Source organism: Cupressus sempervirens, chromosome 4 (genome assembly GCF_028749045.1).
Source record: "Cupressus sempervirens isolate cs-2001-9-10 chromosome 4, ASM2874904v1, whole genome shotgun sequence".
Lineage (NCBI taxonomy): Eukaryota > Viridiplantae > Streptophyta > Pinopsida > Cupressales > Cupressaceae > Cupressus > Cupressus sempervirens.
In genome coordinates this window covers 746,540,773-746,565,022 of record NC_143121.1, presented here as the reverse complement: position 1 = coordinate 746,565,022, position 24,250 = coordinate 746,540,773, and positions in this window count along the sequence as shown.

Below are 24,250 nucleotides of genomic sequence, written 5' to 3'. Positions count from 1 at the left end.
TAGTTTACCTTCTCTTTTCACTCTCTGACTTCATTCTTTCTTTTCCCAACCAAAATAACTTACTTATACAGCATGTTGGGTGAAACTGTGGTACAAATATTAAGGATAAACGATAAGATTAAGAGCCAGTTCATCTCACATTTAAATATCAATCCAGGGTTGTAAACTCATGAAAGGTATAGTGGCTATATGCTCAAGGGATGAAGATAGCATGCCAAGTAGATATGAATGTAGCTAAAATACATTGGAGGAAACCTACAATAAACCAAACAAAACTGGTGATAGGAACTCACTTCCTAGCAACAGGAGGTAAGCTCAAACTCTTAAATAAAACTATTCTAAAAACTAGAAAACATTTAATCTATAATAAATAACAAACCAAATAAATCTAAATTAACAATTAAAACTAAAATAAGATAAGAATCAATTATAATTATGTATAATTATATAAATTAAAATATTTAAACTAAAACACTAAGTCTATAATTAATTAAAATTATAACACACAACAAATCTAAACTAAATCACCAGTCATCCCAAGAAGTGGATCCTGCCTCCTTAGTATGCCTAGTAAAGAAACACAAACAATCTTCTACTCTTCCTTGATCAAAATAATAATATTTTATTCATCCATAAATAATATAAGATTTCCACATAATTCTACTATAGAAAAAATCTGCCTACAAAGCCTGCATTTTCATCTTCTATCAATATAATCTCTACATATTAATCTGCTATAAATCTGCTCTCTCATAGCTTACATTATGCATCATAAATATTGTAGTCTTACAACAAATGCATATAAAAATAGAGAGCTTGTTTTGTTGTATCTAACAAACATTCTCACGTAATTCCTTGTTTGAGAATGACTACAAATTATTAACAAATTTGTGTAACATCAAGCAAAAATAGAGATGGAAATGTTTATATCAACTCTCCTATCAAAGTGAATCATTATCCACATGGATCTAACCATTAGTTGTAAAAAAATGTGGAATTTGGGTTGGCCGCAATAGCAAAATCAAAATTCTTATGTTTATAAAACCATTGGTAACTTCTAAATGGTTGAGTTTTTGAAGATTCTCTCGCGAGGAAACATAATTGGGCCCATTCTAGAGAAAACCCATGTCTTGAATTTTCCAGATTCGTCCTCATTTGCACACAAATTGAAACACAAAACTGACTGTCATATTTTTGTCTTGCAGATTTTGTTTCCTCTAAATAGTTGGCACATAAATCACGAGATCTTCCTCTAGTTATTTCATGTAGATTTCACTTGATATGATATTATTTATGGATAGGAGATCATGAATAGTTATATCCATTGCCATCATATGATAGGTAGAAGTTCGTGACCAAAAGTGACAGGAAGATTTTCTACATGGAAAATGACAGGAAGATGAACAACCTGAAATCTCTATATTAGAAAATATATTTTCCAAGACATAAAATAACAATGCTTGTTAGTAACAATAATCAATAATTAATTCTTATATTTTAATCTCAAAACTATATTAAATATAACTTATTTATATTTAACCATATGTAACATAAAGTAGTAAAATGGGACGACATGGAATGGAAAATAGAATATGGAGGTAAATATGATGGCACATAAAATGGATAAAAAGATGGTATAAAATAATTCATAAACTGCTCTCATCATTCCCCCAAACTTAACCTATTGCACATCCTCGTGCAATCATTATGATCAAGGGATCTTTTGGATTGAAGACCTTGCCATCACCTTTAACTGTTATAGCTTATATACAACCACCTTGCCCTTTGTTGTGCTAAGTTTCTCATGAAAATAGTTATTTCTTCATTTGTTTGGTTGTTTTTTGAATGTTGATACCTCCTTCAATTTTTCTAATTTTCAATTTTTTCTTTGTATTTTTTCATCTTCATTTTTCATAGCGTTATGTTTCAAATGCCTATATATAGGAGGTGTCATGAAAACTTGTCTTCATTTTCAACATGTGTAAAATAGGTGAAATGATAGGGCTCATGAATGATGAAATGAGAAATATGAAGTATGAAATAATGGGTTTTAGGATGGGATGAACAAGGATAAAGGAAATAATGGGTGATAAAGATATGTAATAAGGATAGTATGCCTCCCCCCAACTTAAAGGGTTGACCATCCTCGGGAAATAGGGAGAGGAAAGGTAGGGATGTTGCACATATGATCAATATAATAAGAAATATTAATAAAGTGATGAGATAAAATAATAGAAAATAAAAATTGACTATTTTACCAACTTGCATGTCCTTCTATGCCAAGGTCCAAAGGCAAAGGATCGTAGAAACCATGAAGTGCGAACAAGTAACCAAGAACTCTGCCAAGAGAAATAGCACCACAAAATATCACCATCTAAATGAAGGTAGTAGAGAGTAACCCATTAAGAGGAACCAAGATTATGACTGAGACTGCAACTCTAGTAGCCATTGTCATCTGATGGAAGCATTATAGATCACACTAAGCTGAATCCATTGTCCATAGCACCTCAACTGAATGTATAGCACATACTATAGGCAATCAAAGATTTGAGGATCACGCTGAGTTACAAGACTAAGCGATAGGAGGTGCCAAGAATGAAAGAACCATTGAACCCAATGAGTGTTCATGAAAAGAGTGATTAGTAGAAAAATCAAGAATACCAATCATTTCATTTTTTTTTCATTTTTTCAATTTTTGATAACAACAATTGACTGCTGGCAAGCCAGTTTTTAATCACTCATTGCTTAATGGCGCTATAAAAATAGTTTTCACCACTAAGAATTTATTTTGCAATTAATATCCACCAGAAACTAGTTTTCAGATATTAACTGGCCAACAACGCCCGAAGGTTTTCATTGTTGGATCTTTTATTTCTTTTTTTCTTCTTCTTCTTCTTCTTCTTCTTTTTTCATTTTTTTTTTCCAATAACTGCATATAATGACCAAAGAACAAGAAATTGTGATATGGATGATGGAAAATGACACCATCCAAAATTTAATTTTTGTCCATGACCACGCAAAAGGCTCTATTGAATCTTTATTACATAATGAACTTGGAATGATTACTACGAATAATCTCCACAAACTTGGGACTACTAAAACACTTCATAGATCAACCTTGATCCATGTATCTCACAACACTGAATCTAAAATCTTCTTGGATAACTTTGGAAAACACTAGCACACTAAGGTAAGATAATCACTCATAGTGATGGTCTTACTCACATTTCTATATGACATAATAGGATGACATCACATGAAGATATGAAACCCTATTCTTTTAAAGTCTGTGAAATATCCATTGTAGAAAAATGTAAAGTTGTGAGTGACGCACCTTCATTACCAAAGAGAGGAGTATGGAGTGAAATACCAATGATAATCTCCAATGTGTCCATAAAACATCAAAGAGGAGGAGACACAACTTGAGGAAGGACTGTGATGATCTGCAATGTCTTCAAAGTTTTTTTGGATGTGTAGCTCAAAATGAATCATGAATCTCATAGACCAAGTTGAACATTTTCCTCCATGTGATAAATCACCAAATAAAATAAATTTTATCTCAAGGTGGGGAACACCTTATACCATAATCTTCTTGTGATCTCCAATAGTAAAGCACAAGTAAAAATGAGATGCACCAGATAGCAAGCAAGCCCACACAATGTTAACAAAGCCAACATAGTGTGTTATGAAATGCTTGTATAGAAAAGCACCATCAACTGGTAATGGTACTAAGATCATGTCACCACAACAAGAGACCTATAACCATATTCTAAAAACCAAGCATATCAAGTATAGTAAAGTAATTTTTATCCAGTTAATAACTCTACCATTAAGTGAGTAATGCATCTTTACTAATGATAGGTAGAGTTATTAACATGAATAGATACTTGAGAGAATGGATAAAATCCTATGTTCATATAATAGAAATACTAATTAACACTATAACACATGCCTTGAATTGTTGAGATGTCACATGTCGAGGACCAACAAAACAATCAATGAAGCTTGATTGAAAATCATCCAAGAATCACAAAGTTGGAGGGATTCCCCCCAACTTAACTTCATTCTACAAGGTCATAAGAACATCAAGAAAATTTTAAGCAGGAAAATTTAAGAATATCTTTGAGTTTTAGTATTTCTATGGATTCCTTCTTGATGTCTCGTGAGCATTCAAACCATCCAAAGAATCAAGAAAGTGATTCATCGCCTATTATTTATGAATGATCATCTTAAGATACAACAACCAAGGATGAGAAATATATAGATATTAATATCGTGGTTCTTGTTAAATGAATGAATCATCCATAGTGTATTTAGTCATCTCGGGATAATGTAAAGAATCAACAATGAAGAATAATGAACATCCATTTGCAACACATGTTATTTGGTCATTAATGCATTCAAATCCTTCAAGTTTTGTTTAATCAGCTGGACCCAAATCAATAAGTGTGTGAGGAATACGCATTTTTATCATAGGCCTCTCAAGATATATATATTTGTGTATTAAAACATTTTTAGAGAATAGATCTTGTAAGTTATTATTTTTCATCACACACAACTCTGGAATGATTATTAAATCAACTTGTAGTGCATGATTAATTCCAACACACATACATATCTTTTCAATGATAAAATCAAAATGCGCAATTTCTTTATGTGTGTAAACTATCTCAAAATTTTGTGATTTTAAGAAATAGATAAGAAGAACTAAATTGATGGTTTTTGAATTGATGAATATGTTCTTTTAATTCTTCTATAAAAAAATCACATCTTTTAGTCACATCATCATTTTCATTCAAATGAAGAGAATTTAAAAGAATAATTGGAATGTCATCAGCACATGTTATTTGATCCACCTTATTATGTAATTTTTCATGAGGAATTATAATTTCCATTGGTGGATATGTTGGGGTGGATGGTGGGTGAAATGAATGGAATAAAGATAATGGAAAAGGTTGTTTTGGATATAGGGTAGGTGGGTATGAGTAGGATGGGAATAATGGAGATGGTAAGGATGGATATAGTGGTTGTTGTGAGCATCTATTTCCATATTCACCATATATACTAGGTGGAGAAGGATGTTTTGAAGAGACATGTTGACTTTGCAATGCAATAGAGTGATGATACATGTTAACATTATTATGCATACCTTGATCATCTTGATTTGTTGTTTGAAATGGTTCAACTGTTACAAGGAATAATTTCCCTCTGCCACCCTTATCATGGTGAGGCTCACAAATAGATTGTACTTTATTTACCATGTTTCCTTCGTTTTTGGGGTAGGTGCATTCATCACACTTTCTCTAACAAATAGAACAAAAAATTGTCAAATCATCATTCTTAAAATCCCATTGTCCTAAAAATTCATCAATTATTTTCTCTTGTTCAGATATAGAAATAACATTTGTACATACCTGTGAGAATGGAAGATCAAGATCATTTAAGTTGCATACATTAGGTAATAAATGGGTAAAAACATCACCTTTGGTTGATGCAATTCCTTCACCAATTCTTGTTTTCAAATTTGATGTTGGACTACCTTGAAAATGCATCATTTTAAACATTTTTCTTCAAAATTACCTTTCTTTATCAATTACTCACAACAAAAAATTATAACATAAATAATAGATCTAACTTCTAAACCCTATTTGCAAAGTTTAAAAAAAAACAATGCACCTAAATGATTTACTACAATGCAAACCTATAGTGCCGGACTAACCAAGGTCAACACTTTATCAAACACTCCCAAAGGCACACTATTCCTAACTTGGCTTACTATGATTTCACACCTTTAATACCTTTCCCTGGTAACAGTACCAAAATGTTGGGTGAAACTATGGTACAAATATTAAGGATAAATGATAAGATTAAGAGCCAGTTCATCTCATATTTAAATATCAATCTGGGGTCGTAAACTTGTGAAAGGTATAGTGGCTATATACTCAAGGGATGAAGATAGCATGCCAAGTAGATATGAATGCAGCTAAAATACATTGGAGGAAACCTACAATAAACCAAACAAAACTGGCAATAGGAACTGTCACTTCCTAGCAACAAGAGGTAAGCTCAAACTCTTAAATAAAACTATTCTAAAAACTAGAAAACATTTGATCTATAATAAATAACAAACCAAATAAATCTAAATTAACAATTAAAACTAAAATAAAATAAGAATCAATTATAATTATGTATAATTATATAAATTAAAATATTTAAACTAAAATACTAAGTCTATTTTTAATTAAAATTATAACACAAAAATTAAACACACAACAAATCTAAACTAAATCACCAGTCATCCCAAGAAGTGGATCCTGCCTCCTTAGTACGCCTGGTGAAGAAACACAAACAACCTTCTACTCTTCCTCGATCAGAATAATAATATTTTATTCATCCATTTATAATATAAGATTTCCACAAAATTATGCTATAGAAAAAAATCTGCCTACAAAGCCTGTGTTTTCATCTACTATCAATATAATCTCTATATATTAATATGATATAAATCTACTCTCCCGTAGCTTACATTATGCATCATATATATTGTAGTCTTACAAAAAATTCATATAAAAATAGAGAGCTTGTTTTGTTGTATCTAACAAACATTCTCACGTAATTCCTTGTTTGAGAATGTCTACAAATTATTAACAAATTTGTGTAACATCAAGCAAAAATAGAGATGGAAACGGTTATATCAACTCTCCTATCAAAGTGAATCATTATCCACGTAGATCTAACCATTAGTTGTTGCAAAAAAATGTGGATTTTAGGCTGGCCGCAACAGCAAAATCAATTTTTTTATGTTTATAAAACGATCGGTAACTTCTAAATGGTTGAGTTTCTGAAAATTCTGCCATTGTGAAGCTTAATTGGGCCCATTTTGGACAAAACCAATGTCTTAGATTTTCCAGATTCGTCCTCATTTGCACACAAATTGAAACGCAAAACTGACTGTCATATTTTTGTCTTGCAGATTTTGTTTTCTCTAAATAGCTAGCACATAAATCACAAGATCTTCCTCTATTTATTTCATATAGATTTCACTTGATATGATATTATTTATGGATAGGAGATCATGAATAGTTATATCCATTGCCATCATATGATAGGTAGAAGTTCGTGACCAAAAGTGACAGGAAGATTTTCTGCATGGAAAATGACAAGAAGATGAACACCCTGAAATCTCTATATTAGAAAATATATTTTCCAAGACATAAAATAACAATGCTTATTAGTAAAAATAATCAATAATTAATTCCTATATTTTAATCTCAAAACCATATTAAATATAACTTATATATATTTAACCATATGTAACATAAAGTAGTAAAATGGGACGAGATGGAATGGAAAATAGAATATGGAGGTAAATATGATGGCACATAAAATGGATAAAAAGATGGTATAAAATGATGCATAAACTGCTCTCATCACATCATCTCAACATTTCATAAAATCATGTAAAATAATCAACACATCATTATATTATCACAGACTAATTCATCAATTCCCCAATCAAGTTCACATACTTAACATCATTGCTTCATCTCATCTTTATACTTTGTCTTCCACTTTCCTATCCAATATCACATCCTTCAGATGATTGTAACTTACATGAATTAGTACAATCAATTAGCTTGACATCGATGAAAACATAACAATTGATCTAACTCTTCTACATATACTTTGAAGCTTGCATTGTCCTTGTTCTTAATGAGCATCACTGCTATCCAATAATCCTTCATCTTCATCATTTGTGTCCAACAATCTCCCCCTTTGGAATTGATGAATATACATAATGAAACATACTATCCAATACCAAACTTCATCAACTTTAGTGATACATCAGTTGTTTCCAACTATGATCTCACTTGATTATACTTCCTTCTTCTTTCTTTAGGTCTAGTTCTCTGCTTTTTTCTTCTGCAGCTTATATCTCCCCTTTTTTCTCATATCTCAGTCACTATTCATCTCACCAATATACTCCCCCTTAGGGTGTGTATATCTCATCTTACTCTATTGTGCTCTCTCTCTCTCTTTGACAATAGTCTTTCTCACCAAACGTCTCCCATTGTTCTTCTCACACACAATAACTCCCCCTTTGACAACAATGCCAAAGGTAACAATAAGCTTCATTTAGAAGCTTATGTACCATGCAAGTTATACCTTCCATGTAATAAGCACTTATGCTTCATTGCATCCTTTTCACAACTTTAGGACAACCTAAAGAATAAACTCATGCACCAACTCACAAATAAATGTTCTGATAAACCATGAATTGATGAAATCTTGCATCTTCCTTTAGTAAACATTAGATAGGGGAAGGACCCCTAATTTACCTCTTAGATATTCAAAGTTATCCTTAGGTAATGATTTTTTAAATATATCTAATATTTTCTCCTTTGACTTCACGTACTCCAATCTTACTTATTTCTCCTGAACTTGTTCTCTCAAATACTGATACTTGATACTTATATGGTTTGTCTTTGCGTGCATTACCAGATTCTTTGAAATATTTATATCACTTTTGTTGTCACAATATATTGTTATTGGATCAGTCACTTCCTCTTGCATACCTTCCACTAATAGTTTAATCAAGAGAGTATTAAAGAAATTGATTGTAGTAACTACATATTATGCCTTAGCACTCGACTTTGAAATATAACTTTATTTCTTTCTTATCCATTTAACAAGCCTTTCTCCTAAAAAGAAAGCTCCAACACTAGTACTCTTATGGCCATCCACATTACTTTCCCAATTAGCATCAGTCTAAGCTCTCAGCTTGAAATCTCCATATTTCTTATACAATAAACCATAGTTCTTTGTCCCTTTCAAATATCTAAATATTCCCTTCACAAAAAGAATGTGTGTCTCCTTAGGATTAGAAGAAAATATTTCTACAATACCTACAACATGAGAAATATCTAGTCTTCTATGAACAAAATATTATAGCTTGCCAGTCATTGATCTATAAAGTGTGTCATTTACCTTGGTAGTATCATCTTCCTTTGATAGTTTACACTTTATGATCATTAGTGTACCAAATGGTCTTGAATCTTCCATGCCAAATGTCTTCAAGATCTCCTTGTAATACTTGGACTAAGTTACATAAATACCATCCTTTCCTTGTTAAACTTGAAATCCAATACCAAACATATACATCTCAAACTCTTTCCTCATATCATCAACAAATATTCTACACATCAGTTCACATCCTCCGAATATAATATCATCAAAAAAATATTTTAGAAATGAAGATGTTATCATCAAATTCTCACTAGTTCTAACAAAACCAATTCTCATCAAATAAGAGTAATATTTCATAAAATACTCATGGTGCCTATTTCAATTCATATAGTGTTTTGAGTAGCTTGCATGCCATGTATTTTTTATTTAACTCCACAAAATCTTTAGGTTGTTTGATGTAGACTTCATCTTCTAGTATTTCATTCAAAAATGAAAATTTTGCATCCATCTAATAAAATTTGACTCCTCTAAAATCAACATATGCAATTAGTATCCTTAAACCTTCTATTGGAAATATATGAGAGCCCAAGTGACTTGGGCGGGTGTCAATCAGGAACCAATAAAACTTTTACTTCTATTCACTGATTAATCCTTCATAAGTTATTCTAATTTAATTGCATGCATGAAAGACTAAAAGAAATAAAACATTCACAACACTTGACACAATATTTGGTAACCCATAAACCTTCCAAATAGAAAGTAAAACTAGGGTGGAGATGATACCCACAAGCTTTATGAATGCAGTATAAAGTTTTCTTGTTAAGACTTACCATGATCACTTTTGGTGATCTTCCTTGTTAGGAGCAATAAGGATTTTTAGGTCCACCTTTTGAAAAAATTTATACAATACAATGGACTATGCATTTGGTTAGGAGATTTAGCATAAGATTGTTAAGTCCACCTTGTTAGAGGATTTGAATAATGTGCCTACTAGAAATAACCAATAGTAGATCTCTGATCTACAACATGGTTTGATGTATGAGATTCCTTTGTTGTAAAATTGATCACCTTATTGTAATAGATGAGACTCTACTTTCCCTTATACTTCTTGTAGCCTTTGTCTTCTAATTCACATTTATTATGCTTCTTACTTGTTACTCACTTATATTTGTATATGATAAGATGTATTACTTATATACCAATCCAATTAATTACCTTCTAGATTTGGCAAAAACATCAAATTCAAACAATTTTCACTATGTTAGCTTATTGTTGTAACTTGGGTTCTAAAGACCACTCAAGTGATATTCTAACACTTGAAAACACTATTAACTCAACAAGCTATGACATTCATTTATCATTGGTGCTCAGTCCACATTGATCACTCGAGAGTAGCATGAACTCAATTAGCATTAGGTGACAGCGAATTCTAAAGAACTCGGTAGATACTAAAGGGCTTGGTTGACATTGTAGCTCGGTCAACACTAACTTCATTTTGCTTCATCAATACTGCCAGCTCAATAGAAATTGATAAGATTAGTTAACACTACAAAGCTTGGTTAACACTACATCTTGCATGGTTTTCACTGATGAGCTCAGTGGACTCTTCGAAGCTTGATAGACATTGCTATCTGAATGTGAAGTTTGGTAGCAACTGCAAATCTTGGTAGCAATGTAGCCAGTAAAACTAATTAAGTGTTTAGTTATTAACTGACAAATGATTTGTCTACTAGGTCAATAATCTCCCCCTTTGGCATTAGTGAATAAACACTTATCATACCAAAATTTGAATACTCAAAATATAAGTCAAAACTCCCCCTATCAATATGCTTGGGTCCGCAACTCAATTTTGACTAATGTGCTAACAACTCAGTAAACATTGACTCTATTTTTGAATTTTCAAAATTGTTTTAGTATCTTTGTTGTTTGGATGCCCTCCCATATATATACATATGCAGTGTATAGTACGATAATAACTATTTTCCCCTTGATTTTGACACAAATACCAAAAATGCATATATAAAAATTAATACAAAAATGTGAAAAGAAATCACCATATACCTTCAAAATTATGGACATGGATTTTTCCAAATTCTTTTGCAAAACTTTTGAAGCATGCAAAGCTATTTGCACGTCAGTTAATAATTCCATCATGTGATCAGCAATTGAAAAATTATTGTCGTGGATTAATATTTCGACATGCATAATATGTTTTTGCATTACATCCATGTTGGGAATTATCAAACTTTGAATGATTGAAAGTGAATCCCTTATCTTGGCTTCTTCCTTCAACAATTTTTCCTATAAGTCTATCAGATACCTGATTTTCACAAAATGTGTAGAACTAGTGCTAGGGTCAAGTGACAACTTATGTGCATTTGCCTTCAAATCGTATCAATCTATGACAACTTATGCTTTATTTCCTTTGTAAAATTTGATGTAACACTCAACATAACAAATAAATAAATAGCATTATTAATAGAATTTTCAAAATTTACAAGAATAGTAGACAATTCCACCTAATCAATGGCAATTTTCTATACCACTTTCTCCAAAACTTTGTCTTCAAATTTCCTCTCTACTCTCTATAGAATTTTTTCATGTCCACTGACTTCTTCATTAAACTTGTGAACAATATCAACAAGTTGATCCAAAATAGATTGCTTCTCATCAATTTCTATACTAAGTGCATCAACAAATATGCCTTTAATACATGATTTTTCTTCTTCTTTTCTTCTTTGAGCTTCGATTGTCTGGCTCTTTTCTTCCATAGCTCACCAAGGCTATCCATTAGATCAAGAATTAGATTGGAGAGATCCCAATTTGGTATAACAATTTCTCCCTCTAGATCAATGTTTTCCATTAGAGGCTTCTACCTCTTTATCCTTTTCTTTTTTAGCGGTAGAAGGAATAATCTTCTTTCCTTTGCTCAAATATTTAGTGCTCAATTGAGACTTAACCTCAACTATCATTGCACTTGAAATAGTTGAAAAAAAAATGGTAGAAACAAATATAGTAGAAAAAACATTTCTCAATGTAGAAATAGCAATAATAGTAGGAGAACTTATTATTCCTTGTTGAGACTTGTTCTAGCATGTGGTCTGCTTCGCAATAGGTGTGTGATAATCATACTCAAGGCCTTACTTAGGAATAGTTTATTCAATCTAAGGATTACTTCTCTCACCATGATGTGCATTTAATTTGATAACCCATGGATGTATACTTGAAATGGTCAGCACAATATGTGCACTAGATTCCTTGAAGAGTCATTATGCTTATGCTGCAAGAAAGTAAAATGCATACAAAGAACCTATACTAGTGCTGCAAGAAAGTAACACACTTAACTCCTTACTAAAATGAATGCTAGAAATACAACTTTTTGCTAACCTATGTTTCAACCCAGACCGTCCACTATAACTGCTTTTGTAGATGCTATAGGAACATTCACAAAGTACGATGTTGCAAGAAGAAACTTATAAATTTTATCTGAAATACTGGAAATGCTGGAAGTAAATCTACACTACTCTAATCTAATCCACCTCCCAAGTGGGCCCCCTTGGTTAGCTTCTACTAATCTACTAACACAAAATGTAAACCAATAATTACTTCATTATGTTTCAAAAACTCCTTACATAAGAACAATACATAAAATTGTAGATAACTCATTACAAGAGACAACAACATTTTTCCATAAACTTTTTCAACCCCCTAAAACTATCAATCTAATCCCTATAAATAGAGAACCAAAACTTATTCTAAAAGAAAAAAGAAAACTAACTAAAAACTTTCCAGAGGAGAATAGGGAAATATAATAGCTTGTGGTATAAGCAATAATGTTTGGGTGACCAATTCAACACAATAGTAAATGTAGAGGAAATATAGCAACACTTCATCCCTACATTGCTGGAATAATAGCTCCTCCTTTGTAGTAGCCACGTCTTCTAGTGCCATAATGATTCCTCTACTATAGCTAGCCCTTAATGCTCCTTCTTGAATGTTGTTGATGACTCTTCAGCTTCTTTTCCTAGCAAATTAGTTACGATACAGAAATATTTGCACAAATAAGCATAGTCAAATTAAATCCAAATATTAGAGCACACATTCTAATGGTTATATGAAATACTATATTATATGTATAATATTGGCAAAATATGACATAACTATCTACCCATGGTTTAATAGTTCTATATGGACTTTATCATAAGTTCAACTAATTATAAGTTCACAAATGTCCTAGTAGTATTAAAAATAGAGTATTAAAATTAACATAAAATAGAGGTGATAATTGGCCTCATCATCTACCCCCTGGTAAGTTTAATGCTTGTCCTCGAGCATTGCATCTTCTGGCCATTGATAGAAAGTCTCCAACCTCAATCCTCCCTCACTTGTTGCTCCTGAAAGTGTAATAGAATCCTCTTGTTCTTTCCTAGACTTCCCTCCTCTGATCCTCCTGCAACCTATCAAGTTTTTCAAAGTTGACGTCAAACATGGGCCAAAGGAGCATGGGTGGCTACATCATTGATAGACACCAAAGTTCTAGTCTAATTAGCCTTCCCAACTGCATGTATTTTGGTGCTTAGTGAAGGGCTACATTTAGATTGATAGGGTTGTTTGGTTCTAACCTTCTGACTCCCTCGGGCAATCTACTCCATCTGCTTTTGACACCAACCATGGCTCTTTGAAAGAAAATGTAAGTCATGTTTTCATAATCTATATACACTTTTGTTCTAGCCTTGAAGATTTGTTTTCTTATTTACTTGTGAACATCTCCATAAGTCAGCTTGAACCAATCCCTAAGGATTTCTTCTAGTTTATTTATTTTTATCTTAATGGTAGGGGTTATGCTCTCTCCTATTCTTTGTAATTTTTCAGTTGTCTTTCATAGTTGGCCTCATTATGCATCCAAGATATTAGGGTCTTATGGTGTATATCCCCTATATAAAGTAGAGAGTTCCATTGAGTTTCTATAGGGATAATGAAATTATGTACATACAATTTATAGAGTATATTTTTCTGCCATGATGGAAGGGTATGGTACAAGCCATAGAATTCTTGAGATGACCTAAATTTTGTATCTATATCTTTGAGGTTCATCATCAACTAGAATAAGAGGAATTTTTCTTTTAAATAGATGGTATAGATCCTAGGTGGCAGCCTACAAGTATTATTTGGTCAGCTACTTTAAGGGCATGATCCATCTTTTTCTTCTATCTCACCAATTTCTCTTTTAACTCTACAATTTCTCCACCTTGGTCTGTTATTACCTTCTTCATTTTCTTTTTCTTTTTTTCCCATAGGTTTGTTGTTAACACATTTTTATTATATAACTGAAAAAAAAAAAAAAAAAGCATTTGTAAGGTAATCGAGCCACTTTCCTCATCCTATTTATTTATTTTCCTCTATTCCCTCCATGACCATTCGAAGAAGCTTGTGAACCATGTTTACTTATAGGAAACTACTGTAGTGTCTGAACAAGCTAGCTAGTTTGTTATTGGGTCTTTTTTTGCTTCATGGCTTGGAGTATCCTATTGGTTTGCTTGGGAATCATTTTGGCATTCATTCATCTTAGCTTTACATTTCTCATCAGGATTTTGAGGAATGTCTAGAATTTTAGGTTGATTGGGGGAATCATCTAGGATAACTTGTACTAGAGATTCTTCATCAAATTGTTTAGGTAAAGTGAATAGGGTTTTTGAGGGCACTTTAGGAATTTTTCCTTTCATTCTATGGCTTCTTTACACAGGGGTTTCTTCAAGCACCATAGTCTTTTTCTTGCTAACCCTCTTTGGGGTCTCTGCTACAGGAGTAGCTACTATAGGAACCAACTTTATTTTCTTTTGTTTTGAGACTATAGGGTTTCATTTTTCTATTGTCTGAACCAAAGTTTATTCTTGTAACTTTTATTTTCTCTTTGCTCAGGAAGAAGTAGATACATTGCTCATTTGAGTGGGTAAAGGCACATTTTCTTATAAATTTTTAGTTTCTGAGCCTTGGGTGCCTTGCTTAGTAGATGTGTCAGTGGAGACTGCATTATCTTGGCTAGGTTGCACATTAGAGGCAATTTGAGGCTACAGGGTTTTATGCTGGACAAATTCTACCCATGACATAGAAGAGACATCCCTAATTGATCTTTCTATGAGTAATTTAATTAGGGCATGTTGAGTAATAGAATTGTCTTTTCCTTTATGGATTTCCTCAACACTAATGCATAACATATTAAACAAGAAATTGGGGATATTTACTAGAAAATTATGCCTTACATAATTGAGTAACTTAAAATGATGTGAGTAAAAATTAGAAAATCTTCTTTCGTAGGTAAAATATCTGATAATATGCATGGCCAACTCATTGTATGAAAATGGAAGAGACATTTTTTTGCACCCCTACTTAGTAATATCCAATGGAGGGTCACCTGGTAGGAAAACTAGGTCGTAGTTGATCTGGCATTGTATGCATTGGGGTAGTGCTCCCCTATTGTTGGTAACCTAGTTACTTTCATTATTCATTCCTCTGTGGAAATTACTATCAATCCCCATATTGTTGCTTCACCTTCCTTAAATGTATTTGTAAATTCATTAGCTACTTCTTCATCAAACTTTGTTAATTTCAAGAAATATCCTTGCCAGCCACATGCATTGAATCTTCTTACTGCTTCTACATGAGAAAGTAAAACACTATGTTCTATTGGTTCACATCACTGCAACTGACCTCCCATTTGTGCTTACTAATCTCAACCTCTTCTCTGTTAGCAACAATTACCCTCTTCCCTTCTATGAATTTTACACTTCTTTATAAAACCACAGACCCTTTTCACATTATTTTCTATGAATTTCTATCATAAATAATAATAATGTGGTATTAACAAAATAAATCATAGATATGTGAGAATCACTTTAAAATTTAATTCAGGTCACATCTAATTTAGTTTAGGTTACATCTTAGTCTAACAATGATGGATTATTCGAGAATAGAGATATGACACTTGACTCTTGCATACTATGGCAACTAGTTTTTAATCAAATGAAGAGAGAGTACAAGTTTGAGGATCTTTAATGAATATATAAAAATACCATTGGGAATTAGTAATGTTCCCTACCCCCTATGAAACATGAACAAGTTTGCCCACTTTTCATATTTGGCATGAGGCACGAAACTAGAAAATGTCAAAATGATATACTTAATGCAACAGTAGATATAACCAACAAAATCTATGTGCTAAAAATGAAGAAAATTTGAGAAGCTTATACCTATCAGTTTTATCATTACACATTCTAGATAAAGCTGGCTAGAGTAGAAAAAATGGTAGCGATAACATACGTTAGCAAACTTGAGATTATATTCAAAGCATAGAAAAATGATGATGTGGAAGGTGGGTGGGTGGTAGAGAAGGAAATGAGATAAGTTAAAAAATAAGAATTTATAAAGTGAATGGAGAATTGAACTTTATCTAAACATAAAGTTTTTATTATAGACATGCTCAAAGGAATTCTTATTGAAGAGTTGTGGGAAGAAGGTTGGCACCTTCTGCTGCAAGTGTTACCTATTGTTCATTTGAAATTGGCTATTGAAATTGTTGCAAGAAGCCTTCTTTTGTTTGGGGCCAGTGATACAACTTTATTCAATGTCCACTGACTAATAACTAGAAGTGTTTTGGATCAATTGTGGTTAACTGAATTACTCTATTTGCAAATACACGGCTTATTTCATAGGGACCCAGCCATCGTATCTTCATTTTTCTTGGTATGCCTTTAAATATAGAATCATAAAGTAATGCCCAATCTCTAATTTGAAATTTCTTACTCTTAATGTGGGAGTTGTGCCATTTTTTCCTTTGCTTCTATATGATTTTTGTACATTCCTAGGCAAACTTGCACATTTCATTCAAAAAATTAAGATGCAACAAGTGCTCTTTCTATGTTGTAGGAAGATTAATGTTCAACTCCAGTGCTATTTTTTAAGTTTTGTGTTCAAATTCAATGGGTGGCATTGCTTCCTTTCAATACAACAGGTCAAATGGTGTGAACCCTATGGTGGTCTTCCATGTTGTTCAATATGCCTAGAAAGCTTCTAGTAGTGTGTTGCTTCAATCTCTATGCTGCAAATGAATTGTCTTTGTCAAGATGGCTTCTATCTCCCAATTTGTAACTTCTACTTGTCCATTAGTTTTAGGATGCTAGGGGCTTGATTTCTGATGTTTGATATTATATTCCTTCATGAGTTCTATGATCAAATTGGAAGTGAATTGAGCACCCCAGTTAGTAACAAGTTTTTTGGGTATGCCATATCGAGTAAAGATTTCTTCATATAGAAATTTGGCAACTTTATGGTCATAGGCATGCTTCATGGCTTTGACTTCAACCCTTTTTTTCAAGTAGTCAATGCATATGAGGATTTAGGATTTCCCATTGGACCAATGAAGTCCATGCCCCATTTTTTAAATGGTGTTAGCACCATCTGTGGATTGAGAGGCATTTCATCTGTTCTTGTGGGTCGGCCCATCCTCTGACATTTATCACACTTTTGTGTATAACTGGTTGCATCTTTATGAAGTGTAGGCCAATAGTAACTAGTTGTTAAATCTCCAATGTTGTTCTTTTTGATGCAAAGTTCCCCTACATTGTTCATTATGACATGCATGTAGAATGTGATATGTCTCATCTTCTCATACACATCTCCTCATAACTTGATCAAGTCTGGTCTAAAATAATGTGTTATCAATCCAAGAGAAATGGAAGCTTTTCTCTACAAGCAGCCTCTTATCCTTCTAAGAAAACTATGCTAGCATTTTGTTAGCTGTAATGTAATTAGCTATGTCTGCAATCCATGGAGTTTGGACATCAATATGAAGTAAATGCTCATCTAGAAATGTATCATCTATCAAAGTAGTATCTTCTTTATCATCAAGGATTCTGGATAGATAATTAGCTACCACATTCACTCTCTTAGGTTTTTCATTGATTGTGATATCAAATTCCTACAAAAGAAGTTGCCATCTTGCTAATGTGCCTACGATGGTAGGTCTTTTCATGAGATACTTAATTGTTGCATGGTTAGTATGAACAAATTTGGGACAACCAGTTACATAATGCCAAAATATGTTCAAAGCATAAACTACTAGTAATAGTTCTTTTTTAGTCACTATATAGATTAACTCTAGTCCATGAAGGCTCTTACTAATATAGTAGATTGCATTTTTAAGGTGTTGAGATTTTTGTCCTATGATTACACCTATGGCATAGTCAAAAGCATTTGTATGTATTTGAAAAGGAAAAGTCCAATCAGGACCTCTAAGTATTGGTATAGTTGTCAATAATGACTTGAGCTACCCAAAGGAGTCATCACATTCCTTTGTCCAGGAAAAATTAGCCTCTTTGGTAAGCAAAGAATCTAGAGGACTAGCTATCTAACTAAAAATTTTGATAAACCTCCTATAATAGCCAGCTTTTCCTAGGAAGGATCTGACTTCTTTTTTCTTTGTGGGAATAGGGAGTGCAAGAATTACCTCTATTTTCATATGGTCTACCTGGATTTCAGCTTTAGAGATAAAATGCCCCAAGATCACACCTTCCTACATCATCAGAAAGCATTTCTCACTATTGAGGTACAGGTTGTGTTCTTCACATCAGATTAGTACTTTCTCCAAGTTCTTTAGGGCTTCCTCAAATGTGATAGCAAATGTAGTGATGTCATCCATGTATATCTCCATGCAATCATGTGATATGTCAACAAAGATGTTGATTACAGATCTCTAAAAAGTAGCTAGTGCATTGCATAAGCCAAATGGTAATACATAATAGGCATAGGTACCCCAATGACATGTAAATGTGGTCTTCTCTTGATCTTCTAGAGCAACGCTTATCTGATTGCAACCATTGTATCCATCTAGAAATGAGAAGTATTTCTTTCTAGCCAAGGTATCTAAACTTGATCAATAAAGGACAAAGGAAAATGATCCTTCTTTGTGGCATTATTTAACTCTCTATAATCTACACATATCTGTCACTTACCTCCTTTCTTAGGTAAAATAACTAATGGTGATACCCATTTTCTATCAAAGATTGGATAGATGAATCTAGCATCCAATAAATTCTACAACATAGTCTTAACTATTTTGCACAATTTTGGGTTTATTCTCCTCTGAGGCTGATAGAGTGGCAAGCTTCCATCATTAATGTAGATCCTATGGGTGTAAATTTTAGGGCTCATTCCTACCATATCCTTATAATCCCAAGAAAAGGATTTTTCATGCTGATTAAGGAGCTTGGTTAACAATCGTAATTGTGATTGGGACAACTTGTTGTTTACATGGAGATTATTACCAAGAGAAAGTTCCACAATAGTTGTTAATTCTACCATTGACACTTTTGGTACTAGACTTGTAGCTACTTTACTTGGTAGCAATTGATCAATTATCTTAGGGCTTGCTAGGTAAACACAATCTTCATAGGTACATAGCTTTAAGATAGAACTCTCAGCAATATATCTGGCTACTATACACTCATTGTAAGAATGCTATGTATTACATCATCTTTCTCCTACATTTTTAGAAAAGAGTGCCTATACAACATCATGAGTTGGGCTACAAAATTCAACTCTTCCTCTTCATCCCCTAAATCTAGCCAAATAGGTTCTCCTAAGTCTGGTTGGGGTTGGGCAGGTGGACATAGTGCTACCTTCCTTATGGTTTGACCATTTGAAATTGACATACTGCCTAACCTGAAACTAATTTTAGCATCAATGATGGCTAACTAGGGCCTCTCTAATATGATAGGATAGCCAAAAAAATTTACTTTAGGTGATAGGATAAGAAAATCAGCAAGGTATTCCCATGAATCTAAAGTCACCATCACATCTTCTATGAGACCATCTAGAGTGACAGTTGAACTATCAGCAAGTTGTAACAATGTGGGAGTTTTCCTTAAGCCTTCCATGCATAACCTATGCATTGTATCTTTACTTATCACATTTATTGTTGCTCCCAAATCAACTAAATCATTTTTTGTAGCCTGTCCATTTATGATCAGATTAACTACTGGACTACCAAGATCTGAATATTTTGGTATCACTACCTTCCCTAACATGCCATCTACTAATTGCCCAACAACATGTACTATTTGAGAATCTTTCTTCTTCTTCCCTAGCTTCTTAAGGTATTCTTCCTTAATAGCATTTCTATAAAGAGGGACATCCTTGATAGCTTGGAATAGAGGAATTTGGATGTGCATGTTTTTTAGCTACTCAACAATATCAAATGTCTCTTCCTCTTGGGATATAGATTTCTCTTTATTTAGCCTATGTAGAAAGGAAGGATTCATTGATGTGTGGTTAGTAGTCTTGCTAGATACATTAGTTGGCAGGTTGGTTTTTGGAAATGTAGCTTTTGGAAGTGGTGTTGCAGGAATGTCTACAACTTCTATGATAATAGGGTATTATGGTGTAGGAAAAATTGTACCAGATCTCAAATGGATATCAGATATCTATAGTGAATAAGTAGGGCGCTACTAAGTATCAATAGTGTACATTTTCTATTGTCATTGTTTATTGTTTAGATTTGGCTAAGATTGAGTAGGCAATTGGGTTGGCTATGATTAGTATTATTTGCTATAGGAAGTGGCATTATTGCAAGTTGTTACACTAGAGGTGGTAGATTTGGGTTACCAAGATTTTGGTTAGACCACTATGGAGGCCCCTCTAGTGGTTATTTTGCTACCAATTTCCTTGCGATTGTTGTCATTGATTCTATTGATTTTTCCACTAGTTATTTTCTTGATTAGGCCACTAGTTGTTTTGCTAGTTTTTCCATTGATTATTTTGTTGAGTAGGCTACTGGTTATTTTTCTAGTTTTTCCAGGGAGGTTAGGAGTATTGAGAATGATACTGATAACTTTGGTTGTGTCACTAATTATTGTAAGGACTTGAAAATTGTAGATGATCTTAAGGCATACCTTGTCTTGAAGCCCATGGTCGATGTTGAGCAATGAAGAACACTTGATCATTGTCTCCATCTATCTTCATGTACTCAATTGGAAAATGTTGATTCTCTAGGTTGGCTACTAGCTTACATGTGCATTCTTACTTTTGTCTGTGGTAGTGAGGACAATATTTTGCCAATCATGATTCAACTTTTGCATGTTTCTTCTTTGAAGTCATAGTGTCAAGATGTGCAATGAAATCATTTATGATGTCCTTCTTGAAATCTAAGAGTAAAATTGATATCTCAAAATTTGAAATGTCCATAGTGATCCCTTTAGTGGTTGTGGACCAGTACTCTCTTCCATTCTTTACAATTGACCTTAAGTAGTTAAGAAAAAAATTCTTGAGGTCATCCCAAGAAGATTGGTATATATCGCCACCAGCCATCAAGTCTAATGCTTCCAAAAAATTATTGTTTACCCCTCTTGAGAAGACTAGTTTCTGTGAATCCTCTACCAATACATGTTGGGATTCTTTTGCATAGTGTACAAGAAACATGAAACATAGTTTTCCAATGTTTTGTCCTCCTTTTGTGATATTCTAAAAATATCATCTCCCCTTGGATCACTCCCCTTGCATTAATCTTTGTATTTCTCTACAAATAGAGTTTGCATCTCATCCCAAGTACCTACTACATTGGCTCCTAAGATTCTTTCAGTGTTGGTGGAAATAACTTGAGCTTGTGGGCATCAATGTTATAGTCAAAGCTATGATAGAGTATGTTGAACTCAAACAATAAAGTATTAAGATCCTCAGTTACAAGGCTATAAAACTTCATAAGAGTAGTTTTAGGTATGTTTTTGAGATTAGCATTGTTTATGAGGCTTAGGAATGGAAATGAAAAAGTAGGGTGTGCCATTATTGGAGGTATTTGATTATGAGGTTGCTGCTAAAAAGGAGCATTGGCTATGTGATTGTTAACAACAAGTGGATTTGGACCAGAACTATCAAGAAAGTTAGCCAAGATTTCAGCAAAAGGCTAAAGAACACTTATATCCAAATATTTTTCTCTAGAGGAAGATGTTGCAAGAAAATTAGGGCTTGCATCCTCAAAAGGCAACTCAACTTCTTCAATTTTGTCATTCAAATTAATAGACCCTCATGGAAGAAATCTGCCATATTCATCTTGTTGTCTTCCTCTTTGATGCATGCAATTGAATTCTTCACACTTATGAAGAAAATCTTAGGACTATAAATCTCTACAAAAACTAGCTATATATAAGAAAATAACTATGACTCAAAAAGATGTTCCTAGCTTGGCCCCATCCTAGGCAATGGCACCAAAAATGGTTTGCATCACAATAGGTGTGTGATAATCATCCCCCAGGCCTCACTTAGGAATAGTTTATTCAATCTAAGGATTAGTTCTCCCACCATTAGGTGCATTTAATTTTTCCACCTAGGGATATATACTTGAAATGGTTGGCATAGTATATGCACTAGGTTCCTTGAAGAGTCATTATGCTTATGTTGTAGGAAAGTAAAATGCATACAAAGAAACTATACTAGTGCTACAAGAAAGTAAGACACTTAACTCCTTACTGAAATGAATGTTGTAAATACAACTCTATGCTAACCTATATTTCAACCTAGACCATCCATTATAACTGCTCTTCCAGATGCTACAGGAACATTCACAAAGTACGATGTTGTATGAAGAAACTTATAACTTCTATCTAAAATACTAGAAATGCTAGAAGTAAATCTACACTACTCTAATCTAATCCACCTCCCAAGTGGGCCCCCTTGGTTGGCTTCTGCTAATCTACTAACACAAAATGTAAACCAAGAATTACTTCATTATATTTAAAAACTCCTTACATAACAACAATACATAAAATTGTAGATAACTCATTACAAGAGACAACCACCTTTTTCTATAAACTTTTTCAACCCCCTAAAACTATCAATCCAATCCCTATAAATAAAGGATTGACATGTATTCTAAAATAGGAAAGAAAACAATTTGACTAAAAGTATGCCCAAAGGAGAAGAGAGAAATATAACAACTTGTGGTATAAGCAATAAAGTTTGGGTGACCAATTCAGCACAATAGTAAACATAAAGGGAATATAGCAACACTTCATCCCTACATTCCTAGAATAATAGCTCATCCTTTTTAGTAGCCATGTCTTCTAATGCCAAAATGATTCCTCTACCACAACTAGGCCTTGACACTCCTTCTTGAATATTGTCAACCACTCTCTAGCTTCTTCCTTTCCTAGCAAGTTAGTTGAGATGCAGAAATATTTGTGCAAATAAGCATAGTCAAATTAAATCCAAATATTAGAGCACACATTCTAATGGTTATATGAAATACTACATTACATATATAATATTGGAAAAATATGACATAACTATCTACCCATGGTTTAATAGTTCCATCTAGACTTTATCATAAGTTCAACTAATTATAAGTTCACTAATGTCCTAGCAGTATTAAAAATAGAGTATTAAGATTAACATAAAATAGAGGTAATAATTGGCCTCATCAGCATGTTGCTAGGAAGAGTGGAGCTTTCTACCTAGTAGATGAAGTAGTGGAATCAACACTCATCATTACACTTGGTAGAATTTCTCCAATAGTCAATTGAGTGCTTGGTGGAACAATGTTTACCTCAATTGACTTGGTACCAGCCTTCTCTAAGCTAGGTGGCACTAAGGCTTTTCTTAGAGAGAGGGGGAGGGAGGCCATTACCTCTATTTCTATCTTTTCAGGATCTGAGTCTTGAATGTTCTATATTTTAGAAAGATCTCCCCTTGTTGCTTGTTCCTCCTCATCTTTACCTTCTACATTATCTATCTCCTCATCATCTTTCTTTGCATCCTCTTTCTCATCATCCTTTTCATCATCAATTTCTTCAACCTCCTCGGTAGGCTTATGCAATCCATGTATGTTTTTCCATGTTATTGTGTTTTATTTCACAACTGATTCAATATCTATTGATAGAATTAGGAATTTATTGAACCTAGGAATTGGTTTATGTTCACTCTTTTTCAATGCTTCCTTCACTTCCTTATAAGAAAGATCTAAAATAACCTTTCTCAAGGTTTATTCTCTGATGTCTTTGGAAATATTTAATGCATTTTTCCATTGATGTGTAACAACCTTCAATAAGATATTAGGAACTTGCTTTATCAGTTCCTCTAGAGAACACTTCTACTTAGCCATTTTAGTCATAAGGCTTCTTCAACTTGCTTCTGCTCTTCCTTAGTTCTTGATTCATACTTTAAAAACTTGAAATTAGACATACCTCCACCATCTTGTAGTCTTTTTAGTCTTTGATCAAAGGTCAGGGGAGACCTTTTG